The 16,971-nt window shown below is 44.5% G+C and overlaps 1 protein-coding gene across 1 annotated transcript in view; it reads right to left on the bottom strand.

Annotated features, from left to right (window-relative positions):
* LOC124722985 (autophagy protein 5) overlaps positions 1-16,971 on the bottom strand; it is a 111,283-nt gene that overhangs the window by 12,853 nt on the left and 81,459 nt on the right. The gene's annotated exons all lie outside the window — the stretch shown is intronic.

The raw sequence follows: 16,971 nt of genomic DNA, 5'->3' as shown, positions 1-16,971 counted from the left end.
ATGGGCCCAAGATGTAAGGACGGTGAAAGAAACCAATTGCACTGCTAGAAATTCATACGAACGATTTTGTCAGAGGAGAAGTGGAAGCCACAGTCGATGTTCCACGATTTCTGAAGACACCATTCACGGAGAGAAGTCTGTGGAAAACTGTGATACATCACAAATTCCTCAACAAAAAGGGAGCCAGATATAACTGTCAGGAGACAGGCCATAGTCGGGTTAATGGCTACAGTAAAATGTCGATAAAGTCCGAACCCACATGTACCTTGAAAACTTTTGTCTTTTAAAAACTCCTGAAGGGAATGAGGCAGGCGGCCTCGGAAGTCCCATGTGTATACAGTATGGAGGGTACCAGTCCTCTAGCAGGTGTTGTATGCTTTTTCCAAATTAAAAAACACAGCTGCAGTCTGGTGTTTTCGCAGAAAACCATTTGCGGTCAACTGCACAATGGCACGTTCAAAATCCACATTGAGCCGTGGTTAGTAGATCACAGGAATTGACCAAACACAGCCAGTGAGAGAAATGGGACAGTACCTAGAAGGAAGGCATTTGGCCTTACCAGCCTTAGGTATGGGTGTGACGGTGGCTTCACACCAGCAACTGGGAAACATGCTACCTGTCCAAGTGCGATTATATGTATGAAGGAGAAAATGCTTGTCCTCAAGAGAAATGCGCTGCAACATCTGAATGTGAGCATCATCCAGCCCTGGGGCGAAATATCATTATTAAGTGAGAGCATTGTCTAGCTCCTTCATAGTAAAAGCAGCATTGTAGCATTCATGGTTCTGAGAGGACAAGATCAGCACACAAGCTTCCTCAACTTGGTTCCGAGGGAGGAAGGAGGGGTGACAGTGGGTGGATCACAAAATCCCCACAAAATAGTGGCCTAAAGTTTGGAAATAGCAATAGGGTCCACATCTGCTATGGTCAGGCCAGAAATCAGGAAATGGACCTTGGTCCCAGAGAGCTGACGTTGGTTGCCCCACACGACGGAAGAGGGAATGAAACTGTCACAAGAGCTAGTAAATGAAATCTAGTTGGCTGTTTTGTTATCCCGAAGAATGCGATGACCCTGTACATGCAACTGCTTATAACAAAGGCAGTTCACTATTGTAGGATGATGGTTAAAAATGGGGAGAGCATGCCTCTGCAAGCGAAATGCATCATGGCATTCCTCAGTCCACCAGGGGACTGTGACACGGCACAGTAATGATACAGTGCAAGGTATGCAATGTTCTGGATCAGCAAGGATAACGTCTGTCACATTCTCTACCTGGTCATCACAACTGGGGAAATGTTGTTCATCGAATACTGCCAGGGAAGAATCAAGCCTCCAGTCGACCTTGTATGTGTCGGAGTGAACGGACCATTCAAGATGACAGGCAAGTTGGGCAGTGCAGAACAAGAGCTCCAAATGGGAATAGGTGTGCATGAAGTCTGAAATAAATGTGAGCATTCCAGTATTAAGGCAGAGGAGGTTGAGTTGACTGAGGTCAGTTAAGGGGGCACCTCTCTGACAAATTCTTGAAGAGCCTCAAATAAATTGCACGCATTAAAGTCACTGAGCAGCAAAAAGGGGTGAGGGAATTGACCAATAAGCTGGAGGAAGTCTGCCCTGGTGACAGCAAATGACGGAGGGATACAGACGTTACAAACAAAAAAAGGCGGACATGGACATGTTTGTATGGGCGCACGACAGCAAGGTCTTTAGCACCCGCACAAAGACAGTTTGCGATGAGTGTCAGTAAAATACACTAAACAGGAAGACAACACAGCACGTAAAACACAGCAAACAAAAGCTTGAAAACTATGTGCATACCCACACAGAACCACAGAACGAAGTATTGCGATAGTAGTAAAACATTAACGACACAGGAAGAAAGTGGTAAAAGGAGCTAAAACAATATAGCAGATGGACATGGCTGGCTAACCACAAGAATAAAAAAAGGAGGAGCCAGCCACTCCACAACACACTAACACCTTCAGCCTAAAAGTTTAGGCCAGAGTCCAGACACATCACAAAACTTTAAAACCTTAGTCACACTAGTCTCATCATCAGCTAAAATAGTGGGCAGAACAAAAATGTTCAAATGTGTGTGAATTCCTAAGGAACCAAACTGCTAATGTTATCGGTCCCTAGACTTACACACTACTTAAGGGGGGACGACATTGATAAAATTGACCAAAAATGTCAATTTTTTATTTATTTTTTATTTGTTAGTACAACTCGGGACAATAAGTTCCCAAAGTTTCAATGTTGAAATCGCATCTGAAGTGCCTGAAAATTAATTGAAAGTGTGATGTGACCTTGCGGCCACGCCCACGTTTTGAAGCAGCACTTCAATACCACTTCAATAACAACCCCTACATTCACAAGGAGAGGCTTCCAAATTGTATCCTGGATCTTGTCAAGCCCACTTACAGGTTTCTGGTTGATCCTGCACTTTTCAAAAAGTGTGTTCATGGCAAAAGCCAAAATCCAAATGAGTCTCTAAATTCACTCATATGGAAACGATGCCCTAAAAACACATTTGCATCTGCTACAGAATTGCAACTTATGATGCAGTTATTGTATTTAATGATGGGAACGTCGGAAGGATGAAGGTATTAGAAAGAATGAGCTACAAGATAGGAAATTTTACTCAAGATATCCTTAGAAAAATAGATTTACAGTGCGTCTCTGCAGCTGCAAAGTCAGTTGAAGACCTGGTAAAGGAAAGAATACAGACAACAAAAAACCAGATGAGAAGCCTTGAAGGGAAAGATGACCCAGAGTACAAATGTGGTGCCTTCTGAAGAAGTGACCCAAGGAAAAAAGTTAGGTTGAACTTTAAATTGTTTCTCCTGAAAAGTTTATGTACGTTTTCCTCAGATTCTATAAATGCTAGAATTATGAAATTTTGTACACATATTTCAGTAAACTTAATAAACTTTGTCTCAGGGGCAAATTTTGAAATTCTGATTGCAAGCTGAGATATGGGGCAAAATGCTCGGAATTTTGCATGAATTTAAAATTTTACTTGTGGAATTACAATTAAAAAATAAGAAAATTCTCCTATTTGACATATTCCAAAAACCTCATGAGAGAAGCTTACAACATCTAAACAGATGAAATAGAAATTTTTGTAGAAATCTCTTGAATACTTTCTGAGAAAAAGGAACATACATTATTTTTTGAAAATAAAACTTCAAGTTTCATTCAAAAAAAAGTTGAATATATATAATCAAAGTATGTTATATGTAAATGTGTTACTTTCATGTAAAGCATGGTACAAAATTTAATTGCCATATCTCCAAAACTGTGGATTTGGTGCATTTTTGAAATAGGGTGTGTTTTTCATCAACGTCCCCCTTAAACTAACTTATACTAAGAACACCACATACACCCACACCCGAGGGAAGACTCGAACCTCCGGCGGGAGGGGCCGCGCAAACCGTGGCATGGTGCCCTAGACTGCGCGGCCACTCTGCGTGGCTAGAGGGCAGATCCCCACCAGTATCAGCTTCTTCCCTTACATCACAATATAAAATGCTCTTTGTTAGAACATGGTGGATAGAGATGTACACGCCACAAGCATCACAAAATGGGGGATCCTCTTGCTGTAGTAAGAATCTGTGTGTGAGAGGGCAGAGCCCAATTCTAAAATGTGTGAGGATCTCTTCATCCTGCCTGAGCAACTGGCAGGAGCAACGCCACGGCTGGGTTGTTGATTTCACCAAGCACAGCTCATTGGTCGTCACTGACAGCCATTCCTCATCCCACAACTGCATGCACTTCCTGTGTAGTGTAGAAATGACAGCCTGCAAGGGAATAGGACACTGTGCCACATCCTGTCCTCTGCAGGCCTCCTTGGCAGCCCGATCGGCCTGTTCATTTCCCAATGACCCTACATGACCTGGCCCCCAGCAGAATAATACCTGCTTACCCTGCCGCTGGAGCAAGTACAGTTGGTCATATATCAGCTGGACCAACTCCTCAGCTGGGTAAATGCATACAAATTAAAATACCTCAGAGAACACTTCATCCAAAAAGGTTACGTACTAGACACAGCAGAAGACACAAGAACGAGGACGACCAAAAAGCTTTACGTGGAACTGAGAGGAGAAGTGAAACGGAACAAGACTGAACCAAAGAAACCCGTGCACAATTGGAGACAAGTGTGGCTCAACCTGCACGAAAGCACACTCAATACGAACGTCAAAGTGACGTGATACAAAGCAATAAACAACACTGTACCCACAAATGAAAGGTTACCAGCAATTCACCTCAGACCATCAAGAAAATGTCAGACCTGTAATGAAAACGATACCTTGGAACATCGTTTCCAATGTGGAGAAACGAAACAAATATGGGAGATAAAACTATGCTGGCACTGATAAACAGAAGTACACCTGAAAGGATAAACATCGAACTATTAACCATCCCGGACATAAAACCATTCCCCAGAGCAAAGAAACAAACCACCACTTGGATTTTAGGTCAAACAGTGTATGCAGCAAAAGAACAAAAACAAGGAGATGTTCATGGAATACCTCTCGTACTTATGGGAGGAAAACAAAAAGCCATGAGATCAAAAGGGTACAGAACAGAATTCTCAAACTTCCTCAGAATCGTCATAGAAGCAGCCTTCAAGAGAGCCGTGCAGGCCCCCCCTGCCATCACCGCCAGGCCGACCGCCGCGGACGGAGCCCAGCTGAGGGAGGGCAGCGGCCCACGGCAACACCCACCGCCGCTCCAGCCCACCGCTCCAGGCTGCACACACCTACCAGCCATCCCAGAAAAACCATCAAAGGGCTTCTGTGAAGTTCTCTTTCAGTATCGAGTGCAGTGTTTGTTTTTGTTCAGTGCTAGACCAATGCCCTCGCTGGGAATAAAAGTGAAAGCAAAAGCAAAATCACCCTTCTTACACCAAATCAATAATAAGCAAATATTCAATTGCCAATTCTATGTCTTTGTGTTTTCTAATACATTAGAAAAATATTGTCCACATTAATCACTACCAAAAACTTATAATTAAAACAGTCAAGTCCATTATCATGACACAGAAAGACTCAAATTCGACAAAAAATTTAAATATAAACGGAAAAGGTTTTAAAAATGAAATAAACTAACTTAACACAGTAATGCAATAAAAACAATAACTATAAAAATAGAAAACTGTAAACAAAATGTAATGAATTTTAAAACTTAACTTGTATCTACTATATATCTTTGAATTAAATAAAGTTTTACGTACTAAAAAAAGTGCAAGTTCTGTAACGATTGTAAGGCACTAAGACCAACCATTTGCCCTGAATATGATGCATCTGCTATAGTGCTTTCAGGGTCACGTGGAGCTCCGCTGAGAAAATGGTATTCTCGTCATGAACGCAAATACTGGTGAAATGGTCAGAGAACATGACAGGGCAGCCAAGGGAATTCCCTTGTTTGGAGTCATCTGTATACACTACCGTGAAATCGTGATGCATACCTAAAATGTTTAAAAGAAAGAGATTGAAATGTAAAATCTGACGTATGATCTTTCTTAAAATTCGTCAAGTCTAAGTCTGGGCCTCCACAGAAGCCAAGGTGGAATTCTGCTCCCACCGTGATGTAAAACATTAAGACTGGCCACTCCCATGTCTAGATGGCAATCCTGTGCATGAATCCCGTACGGCCTCATTGCCTGGTGCCGGTTATGAAAAAGCCTTTCCAGTGGAGGCTGAGTAAAGATATGGTACTTGGGTTGTATGGTGTGGACAGTGTTCTATATGCCTGGCACACCGTAAGTAGCCATTGCCTGACTTGAAATGGAATATCACCAGCTTCTGCACAGAGGCTTGGTATGGGACTTGTTCTGAATGCTCCAGTGGCAAACCAAATTCCTTCATGGTGCACCATATTCAACATCTTTAAATAAGATTGTCTCTCAGACTCATACACCATGCACCCATAATCTAGCCGAGATCGCACAAATGTCCTGTAAAACCGCAGCAGCCAAATCCTGTCTGCTCCCCATGTACTGTGGCTAAGAAATTTTAAAATACTCAAAGTCTTAAGTGACCATTTTTCTCAAGTCCTTAAGATGTGGTAAGCATGTAAGCTTAGAGGGAAATATGATGCCCAGAAACCTTACTGTGTCTTTAAAAGTAACTCCGGAAAGATTAAAATGGAAAGAGAACGGTTAAAAACAAGACACACAGACTTCTTGGTGGAAAACTTTAAAACCACTCTTCTGCACCCACTCTTCCAAATGTTGAAGAGTTAGTTGCAACTGATGTGTTGTTGTTGCGAAGCTTTAGGAAGAGCGAAACACAGAGAAGTCATCCAAAAACAAAGAACACTGGACAGGGCTTTTCACTATAGATGTAACGCTATTAACAGCTATGGCAAAGACAGTCAGACTTAAAACGCTACCTTGAAGAACACCGTTCTCCTGCTCAAAGCAATCAGACAGGACGTCACAGACTTGGTATCTAAAATATCGTGGCGAGAGGAAGGACTGAATAAAAATGGGATGACAACCAATAAAACCTCATTCATGAAGCTGCTCCATGATAAGAGACTCCAAGTAGTATTGTAGGCCTTCTCGATGTCAAAAAATGTACCTAGAAGGTGACACTGGTGTAGCAAAGTCTGTTGTATAGCCACCTCCAGGAGGTAAGGTTATCAAAGGTGGAGCTATACCTCCTGAACCCACACTGAAAGTGTCTAAAGAGTTGCCTGGATTCTAAAAGCCAGACAAGACAGCAGTTGACTATCCACTCCATGGTCATCCTCATGCAGCCAGTGAGGGCAGCACTATGGTAACTACTTGAGCATGTATGGTCTTTCCCATTTTTTAAAAGAGGAATTAAAATAGTCTCACGCCACGAGCCAGGAAAGTGACATGACACCCAAATGGCATTAAGTAGTGCGAGGAGGATATCTTTGCTTCGCCTTGTGAGGTGCCACAGCATACTGTAATGGATCCTGTCATGATCAGGGGATGTGTCACGAGCAACAGACAATGCAGAATCCAGTTCCCATATGGAAAAATGGGCAGTTGTTATCTTCATCAGAGGTGGACCGGAAGTCCAAACTACACCTCTCAGCAACCACTCTACGGTGCTGTAAATATGGTTCCTGACTGGCTGTTGCAGTATCTGTGGAAAAATATATTTCCATAGTCTGGGCAATGTCTCACAGATTTGTTTGGAGAGTGCCGTTCCCGGCACAATGTTTGAACTGAGCCAACTGGCTATGAAGTGTCCAGTCGGCTCTACCGAGCACCCATTGTGGCGGTTTCCTTTTGGGTTCCACCCCATCTGGCAGGTGAATCCGGATTGGGAAGACATCACTTCTGTGCAAGTCATCGACCCCTTCCCATTGAGCAGTGTGAGCAAGAGATGGAGAGCAAAGTGGGAGAGCAATGGCAGAGAACAACCCAGTTGCTGTGCAGAAGTGAGTGCTCTGTCCCGCATTTAGCTAGTATGTGCATGACACAAGAAGTGCCTCAATTGCTCTACACCTGGGGCAAGTAGGTGCAGAGCCCCAAAGTACATTGTGTGCATTAAAATCGCCACAGAGGATGAAGGGATAGGGGAGCTGTTAATCAGGTCGTTACGGACTCTTTATCAAGCACATCATGTGGGGGCAAGTAATGGGAACATATTGTCAACGGATGATGCATCTGCACGAATATAGCAACTGCTTGTAAAGACATCGTAAGAGAAAGAGATGAGGAGTGGTAGTCGGTAATGATCTCTCTCCACTCAGGTCATCATTTTTGTGAATTACATAGCCTCGTAGCTCAAGGATGTACGACTGATGGAAATGAGTCTCCTGGAGAGACAGACACAGTGGTGTAATCTGAGATAAGAAACAGAGTTCCTCCATATGTGTCCTGAACCCCTGCAAGTTCCACTGTAGGATGGGAGCCATTTCGTCATCTTAGTTTTAATTTAACCCTATCTTTGGACCGTGGAGGTGAAGCACTTGTCGAACGAGGGAGAGTGGAGGAGTTGCCTGGATCCAAGGCATCTAACTCCATGATGTCCTCATCATCAGTCAGACCTGAAAGAATGACGTCTGACGGCGCTCGAGACAGCTTTAGCCGTGCATCTTTTCCTGCACCCTGTCCCTTCGACATGAGGGAGAAAGAGGGCATTTAGAGGCACTCTGTTTGTTGTGTGCCTTCTTGACACTCACTACAGAACTGTTGCTGGTCTTTTCTGTGGTGACTGCTTGTACTGCTTTATCCTTACTTGTTTTGCCTTGGCATGTACACATGCAAGTACAGGTGCTGATGATGGATGGTTGTAACCGGATGAGATCTGCATCAAGGCCTTGCCTTAGGAAAAGGTTTCTGTGACATGGAATCATAAGAAGTGGTGAAGACAAAAGGGTTTGTTGCCTTACATTCTTTTTTGGTTTCAGCATAGGAGATCTGCTTGGTGGTTTTTACACTGTGTGATCAAAGGCATCCGTGCACTTGGCTGAAAATGACTTACAAGTTTGTGGCACACTCTATTAGTAATGCTGGAATTCAATATGGTGTTGGCCCACCCTTAGCCTTGATGACAGCTCCCACTCAAGCAGGCATCAGGTGCTGGAAGGTTTGTTGGGGAATGGCAGCTCATTCTTCACGGAGTGCTGCATTGAGGAGGGGTATTGATGTCTGTCGGTGAGGCCTGGCACAAAGTCGACATTCCAAAACATCCCAAAGGTGTTCTGTAGGATTCTGGTCAGGACTCTGTGCAGGTCAGTCGATTACAGGGATGTTATAGTCATGTAACCACTCCACCACAGGCAGTGCGTTACGTACAGAGACTTGATCGTGTTGAATGATGCAATTGCCATCCCCGAATTGCTCTTCAACAGTGGGGAGCAAGGAGGTACTTCAAACATCAATGTATGACTGTGCTGTAATTGCACCACATAAAACAACAAGGGGTGCAAGCCCCCTCCATGAAAAACACGACCAAACCGTAACACCGCTGCCTCCGAATTTTTTACTGTTGGCACTACACACATTAGCAGATGATGTTCAACGGGCATTCACCATACCCACAACCTGCCACATTTTATTCTGTGATGCGTCATTTCACACAACGCTTTTCCACTGTTCAATCGTCCAACGTTTACGCTCCTTACACCAAGCAAGACGTCGTTTGGCATTTACCGGCGTGATGTGTGGCTTGTGAGCAGCCACTCGACCATTAAATCGAAGTTTTCTCACCTCCCACCTAACTGTCATAGTACTTGCAGTGTATCCTTATGCAGTTTGGAATTCCTGTGTGATGGTCTGGATAGATGTCTGCCTATCACACAGTATGACCCTCTTCAACTGTCGACGGTCTCTGTCAGTCAACAAACGAGGTCGGCCTGTACACTTTTGTGCTGTACGTGTCCCTTCATGTTTCCACTTCACTATCACATCAGAAACAGTAGACCTAGGGATGTTTAGGAGTGTGGAAATCTCACTTACAAATGTGTGGCACAAGTGACACCCAATCACCTGACAATGTTCAAAGTCTGTAAGTTCTGCGGAGCACCCCATTCTGCTCTCTCATGATGTCCAATGACTACTGAGGTCACTGATATGGAGCGCCTGGCAGTAGGCGGCACCACAATGCACCTAATACGAAAAATGTATGTTTTTGGGGGAGTCCTGAATTTTTTGCTCCTCTGCAAAAACAGGGCAGTCGCAGCTCCAGACTGGGGGCTCCCAGATCAGTTACCGCAGACTGCTGGAGATGGACAGTCTATCCCAGCTTCATGGGCTTCCTTTCCCCATTTCCCATAGGTCGCTTCACCCCCGCAACTCAGCATTGTGTGACCAAAATGATGCGGACTGCATAAGGCCTAACCCCAAGTCGGAGGAAACCTGCCATGATGTGATTAGGCAACATTGGAGAACCAAAGGTCACAATGAAAGTGCCAGTCTTCTCAATTTCTCCATTATTCCTATGCATCCTTTGCTCTATGTCCATTATCCCCTGTAACTCCCATTCCTGTGTAAGTTTGGCTATGTCGATATCTATAATGTCACAGCATGTGACCACACTCTTGCGAGAGCGAAGGGAGTTATGCAGTTCAACAGATACATCATATTCACCCAATTTTTTGGTCTTTGTAAGTAGTTACACCCGCTTTGCCATGTTAGTCTTGACCAGTAGGGATCCATTGCTCAGCCAATTAATAGAATTCAGGCTTCCAGCAAGTCTTTCCAAGCCTTTATGGATATAGAAGGTGGGGACACTTTTAAATGTCCCCTCTTTCCTCTTAAAGACCAAAAACACATTTTGATTTATGACCCCTTGAGCCCTGTTACTATAATTCAACTGATGCAGATTACCTCATTTGTTTGGAGGATTGGGTGTGAATATTCCCAGGCAGTACACCCTTACCACTGGGAGGAGAAGAAGATGATTTAGAGGGTTCCATCTCAGTCCCAAGAGCAGCTAGAGAAACACAGGTCGACTCAGACAGAAGCCTGCACATGCCTGAGTAAGCCTAATACAACTGAAGTGCGGCAGGTTCCCCACAGGTTACCACTAATGACTGTTCCACATCAATAGCCCTGCATCTCCTCAGCACGCAGCACACCTTGAGATTCAGGAGTTTCTTATAGAGGTTTTTACCATCTTCGCAATCCGGGCTGTGAAGTCAAGATCCCCATTCCCTGCGACACACAATGCTCGACTGCCACACCACACAGTGGTCATTGAAGCATGTCCAGAGCTTACGTTAACAGGAAATTGGCAGCGCTTACCGGTCCCCAGTACAGGAACCCCGGGATCACCATGCCTGTACTCAGCAAAAAAAAATGCTGAGCCCCTGAGGGCAGGAAAGGTGGAGAGAGGAAGGAAAATGCGGACTGCAATAGCTTACAGCCAGGTGTTCAGCGAGATCATTTGGCTATAGATATCATCCCAAATGAGCAGCAAAACTCCCCCACAAGATGGAATGCCATCTTCAGAAGGAAAGTCTAGGCAGTCTGGAAGGATACGTGGGAGGTCAAAGCAGTCATGAGTACACAATTTCGTTTCCTGGAAGCAGATAACAACCTCACACGGTGCTTCCAAAAGCAGTTGCAATTCTTCCTTGTTGGCTCTAATGCCATAAATATTCCAGCAGAGGAGAGTCATAATAGGGAATGAGGAGGGGGGAACAAATGTATGGTAGTCACCTCAGCAGCTGTCGAGTGCCAGCCGTCAAATACTCTCTGCTGCATGCCACAGAGGCTGGAGGATCCTGTTCCTCGAGATCTACAGTGACACCGGCCCAGGATTGACCTGTGGATTCCAGGGCAGAAAAACAGTAGGTGATACACACTGGCAAAATGGTGGTCAGCCAGGTGAGGGTATCACGCGGCGAAACAGTTGAAGAGGATCTCCAAGTCAGAGAAAGAGAAGACAGTTAGCCTTTATTCTATTTCTTAGGGCCTTTATAGTTGGCAGATGAAGATTCACACTATTATTGGTTGGAGGGACATAAAAAGTCTTCACAGAAGTATTCTTTTTATCCTTTCTGTCCTGCTGGTTGTGTAGCAGGTGATTTCGCTGCCTGGGACAAAGATTTGGTGGCCTCTTGGGCAGCTGTAGGAGAAGGAGATGGGGTGCTACCATGATACTGAGCAATTTTACAACAGCAGTGCTGAAATGGAGGTCGCAAGTCTATGTGGCCATATCCTTCGTGGAGGAAGGCATAGCAAGAACAGTACAGTAAGAGCCAGATGGTAAAATGCAGGGCTTTCAACTAGCCAAGAACTTGCAAGTGACAGGGTAAGGTGATTTTTCCTTCACCTGGATCTCTTGGATGGCACCCTCATTGAGACACGCGGAATATACAGGGGATGAGGTGGCTCGGTCACCATTACAACTGAAATAGAGGGGAAAAGAAAGTGAGCAGTCGCCCTCGTGAGCATCCCTTCCACAAGTAACAGATTTGGCTGTGTTTTGACAGGACATGCAAGTGTGGTTGTAACATCGACACTGGTAGCAACGCACTGAGTTTGGAATGTATGGTCAGACCATGATGACTTCACTGCCTGCTCTAATTTTTGATGGAAGCACTATTTCATCAAACATGGGAAAAAGAGTGTGTGTAAGCACTAAGGTTCCATCAACCTTTTTCATTACCCAAGGACCACAGTGACGCTCTGATCGGAGAGGTAAGTTTGGATTTCTCCCTCAGTGAGACCATCAAGCAGCCAAGCGTAAATAACACCACGCAAAGAATTCAGTGTTTGATGGGCCCCAACACGAACAGGATAGCTGTGAAGGAGTGAAGCTGCAAGCAGTTGCTGAGCTTAAGAATCACAATTGGTATCCAAAAGCTATGTGTCATTACACAAATGAGAGCAGGATTTCACAAGGCCAGCAATTACAATAACACCTCTCTAAATTATAAACTCATTAACTGTAGCAAATGACTGACCTCCTTCAGAAAATGACACCATGAGGAACCAAGGTGCAGATGGGAGAGTCATGAAATCTTTAGCCTCATTCCTCTGACGTTTAGTGGATATAGTCTGAGATGGTCATTGGCTCATTGCGGTGGGGGGGGGGGGACCTATGATTTCAAAGGTCTCCAATGGCATGCTTCTTCCAACTGGGGGCTCCCATTAGAGGGGGTCTCACCCGCCTTAGGTGACTGTTCATACCTCAGGCAGATCTCACGATCTCTTAACAGAGGGACCAACTGGCAAGTGGGAAGGTAACAGCTAAGGCAATCATGCCTCCCTTGGCCTGGCCTGTACCAGGGGGTACATGCAAAACACACCTGTTGACCCGGGGCTGGGAATTATGCATAACATAATCACTGGTTAGGCATCAAACACATGGGCCAGCCTTCAGGAGCACAAAGGGAGGAAGAAGGAACAGAGAGAAACCTCAATCGTAGGTGACAGCAAAGCACCATGGGAAGGCCCAGCAGCAGGTGCCAGACAACTGGACCTGGAGGAAAAGCAGGAGGTGGCAACACCCACAAGGAGGGCAGGTCTGCCCCTGCAGCAATGATGCCCCACCAGGATGGGACAGGTGCTGAGGGATGAGGTGGTAGTGGCAGTGAGGACGCAGCTGGTCATGGTGTGTACCATACAGAGGTGGCAGCCTCGGCAGCTGTGGATTGTGGCTGGACTCCACTTCAGTCAGCAACCAAACCCCTGAGCTCATATCGCAGAGCCAGTAGTGAACAGTGACGATGGTCACGCTGATGGATGTTGGTGGGGTGGCATGCGCAGGTACAGGAAGGGTGCTACCATGCAGCATCTTTGTTAGCTTCCGATCCTACCACACCAGCGTAAATCTGAATGAACTCAGGTGTCATCTATGGAGTGGTTTGTGACATACTATTTCATCTGAAACTTCAACATATGAACAAGATTTTTCTGCCTTCCCATTAGATTCAGGATGAAAAGGACAAGCAGTCATGTGACAAATGCTTTAATGACCGCAAAAATAGTAGAAGACCTGGGACACAAACTGTGGATTGTTATCTGTCACATGCTTATAACGCAATCCTTCAATAGAAAAAAAAATGGTGGAGAGGGCCTGAATCATAGCCACGGTTGATGTCCAAGGACAGCAGATAACATATGGAAATTTGGAGAAAGCATTGACTATCAGAAACCTGGAAGAATAATTTAGGACGGGTCCAACGAAATCAATATGGATGCATTCCCATTGACGCTGTGGTGTTGTCCACGGAGAGAGCACCGCCTGTTGGGTAGCACAATGAGAGCAGGCAGTGAGGAGATGTACATTGTCACCGTTGATACTGGGCCAAAACATGTCCTGACAGGCCAATAACTTGGCACGTAAAATACTACCCCCCCCCCCCCCCCCTTTCCCCCAAAGTCCCTGTTGTAGGAGCTGAAGTCGTTCCACTGTAGGTGGCCAGAATCACATGCCTACATGACAGCTCGTCCATAACTAAGAACACCACCTAATACCAGAAGGTGGGGATTATGGGCAAAACAGTTGTACAGAGGATCAAAAGCATGTAAAACTGGACTGGCAGTGATGGGAAGAAGCTGGGACAGCACATTGATGTTGGCATGTTGCGATGTAGGCTTAAAATGTATTTCACATTTGTAGCATGACAGAAACGATGCCCAACACTTCAGGCAATGCTGTTTTTGTTGAGTAATGAAGCAGAAGGATTACGGGCATTCAGAACCATCCTCATATTGATGTGCATGAATTTCCCCAAGTCCGTACTGAGAGCTGTCCGTAGACAGAACAAGGTGATGGCCAGCGTGGAAAGTAGCCTAACACGAAGCAGAATGTAATTTAGATTTAAAAAATGTGAACGTGGACTTGCAGGCTGAAGTCCATTGAAAAGGAATGTTCTTGTGGAATAACTCGTGGAGGGGATGAGCGAATGCGGCCGGACCTGAAATAAATTTGTTACAGTAAGCAATGTTACCTAAAATCACTGAGTTCTTTGACATTTGTAGGGCGAGGTGGAACTGTGAAAATGGCGACATGATGACATAAAGGTTTCACACCATCCTTAGAAACTTCAGAACCCACATACACGACACATGGCTGCATTTCAACCCTGCAGTATGTTAGACTATGAACAAGTTGCGTAAGTTACATAAATGCTCTTCCATGGACGTGCACATCACAATGATGTCATTGAGGTAGTTTACGCACCCTGGAAAGGACATTGTCAATTGTTCCAAAAAATACTGAAAAATTGTTGGAAGGCACTAATATTTGTACAACCCCAAGGACATGTTAATCCTAAGGAGCTGTTTACAATCCTCATCCAACAAAACTGTAAATAGGCTTCAGATAAATCAGTTTTGGTAAAAACTGCCCCCCTATGAGTTTAGTCAATAATTCACCCATACGAGATAGAAGGTAGGGGCCAATGATAGATTGAGCATTAACCGAAACTCTGAAGTTGCCGCAGAGGTGAAGCAGACCAGTAGGTTTTTTAAAAATCACAAGGGGGTGTAGGCCTCTCACTCGACCCAATTCCGATTTCACTTTATCACACAAAGCCACTGGAATAGGGTGTGCACGAACAAATGTGGCTGCACCATATGTTTCAGGGTAATGTGGGCTGCAAAATTAGTGGCACAACATAACTTATCTGAGGAGAGAGACAAGAACTCTGAACATGAAGAATCAAACTGCTGGTAAGGGACTTGGTCAGGAACAAAGTGAACCGTATCTGAAATGGGAAAACAAAAAGCATTGTAAACATCCAGACTGAACAAATTTGCAGTACCAGCACCATCCGCTACCAAAACAGTCAAGGAATGAAGCATAGATTTATACATAGTGGGAGCTGTAAATTGCCTCAATACTGGAATATGCTGCTTGTTGTAACTCACTAAATGTCGAGTACCCAGAGACAATGCCGGAGATAACAAATCCACATCAGTTCACGAGTTCAATAAAACATGGCTTCATCTGTGTCTACTTGCAGACTGAGTATTTTGTCCATCACTCACACTTCCATCGTCCTCCCCAGACAACTGACTGACGCCAACAGCCAGGAACAGAAGCCACCCAATGATGTGACACCAAGTCTCAATCTCATCACCAGCAGCACCTAAAATGTTGAACAATATTTAATACTTTGGCCAGACATGGAATTTCATACTGCAGTGCACACTGATAGACCTCCTCGCAAAAGCCAATCAAATGATGGCATCACGGATCATAGTATGTAACCATGGTGAGTGTTGCTAACCAACTGATTTTTGCAATTGAGGCCATGGAGTTTGGGCACCCTAGCCTGATATGACTGGTGGGGCTGTTTATGACAATGACAGAACTCTTCACAGCCTGCAAAGACATGCTTGCATTTATTATGATAGTCTGACAACGTGCACATGTCGAACAAAAGTGATCTGGGTTCCTGGATCAGGGCTAATGGGCACAGCAACTGGTAGGCCCAAGGAGAAATCCAAGAAAGGAATAAAGCCTTACACCCGTTTTCATCAGTGACACCAGAAGTGAGGAAGTGTTGCTGCAGCCGCTTCTCATAAGCCTCCCAGTCTTCGGTCGCATCGTCTCAAGGGGGATAGGATGATGAGAGATTGGAGCTCTACCTCCATGTCCAGAAGAACCGACAGAACAACCAAATAGACTGAGCACTTAGAAGTGAAAGCCACACTCATCGCCAACTGTAATGTACCATAGAACACCAACAACATGGCCACAATGAACCACAGTTTATTATTTCTCCAGTCACAAGCAAACAATAGTTGAGAACATAGACACAAACTTATAGGCAACCCGAGTACTGTTTCAAGCAGCAAGTACTGTTTCAAGCAGTTGCTGACAATATGTATGAACACAATATGAGTGCAAACATCTGCAGCACTGCACTTATGAAGAGGGGGGGCTCTGGCAGCAAGCGCAGTGGATGCCGTGTCGTGTGCACACGTCATTTTGCCCATCACATGTGGCCTGTGGTGGCCGGCCTCTGCAGAAGCCAGTGGCAGAATATTCAAAATGTAGAATGCCAGCGGCCTGTTGCCATGGCAGGTATCCAAGTATTAAGTACAGAGTTATAGCAATTTTCAAGACTCTTCTAATTCATATACCAGCAGATCGAATTTTACCCTATTTTCTTCTACATTATTTCATTTTCTTCTTCAGAAACAGTTAATTTAGTTACATACAGTCCCCACAAAGTTTACCAGATAGAGGATGATCTAGTCAAAGAGCCACAAGTATGCTTAAGTTCTGAGTCAATCAATTGCTAAAAATGTACTAAGCAACTTTTATACCAAACTGATTTTAAACACTATAATGAAATAAGACCATCGGGACTGATAAGGTACTCTCAGAATTACTAAGCAACTTTTATACCAAACTGATTTTAAACACTATAATGAAATAAGACCATCGGGACTGATAAGGTACTCTCAGAATTATTGCAGTCTAAGTTGAGAGGTCGTGGTTTAGGAAACGCACATCATTTGTGTCACAATTAATTTCACAAATATTTTTTTTTTCTTTCGTACAAATTCAGAA

The sequence above is a fragment of the Schistocerca piceifrons genome, chromosome X (genome assembly GCF_021461385.2).
Source record: "Schistocerca piceifrons isolate TAMUIC-IGC-003096 chromosome X, iqSchPice1.1, whole genome shotgun sequence".
NCBI classification, from domain to species: Eukaryota; Metazoa; Arthropoda; class Insecta; order Orthoptera; family Acrididae; genus Schistocerca; species Schistocerca piceifrons.
Note: the sequence above shows the minus strand (reverse complement) of the source record. Positions and strands in the feature narration are given on the sequence as shown.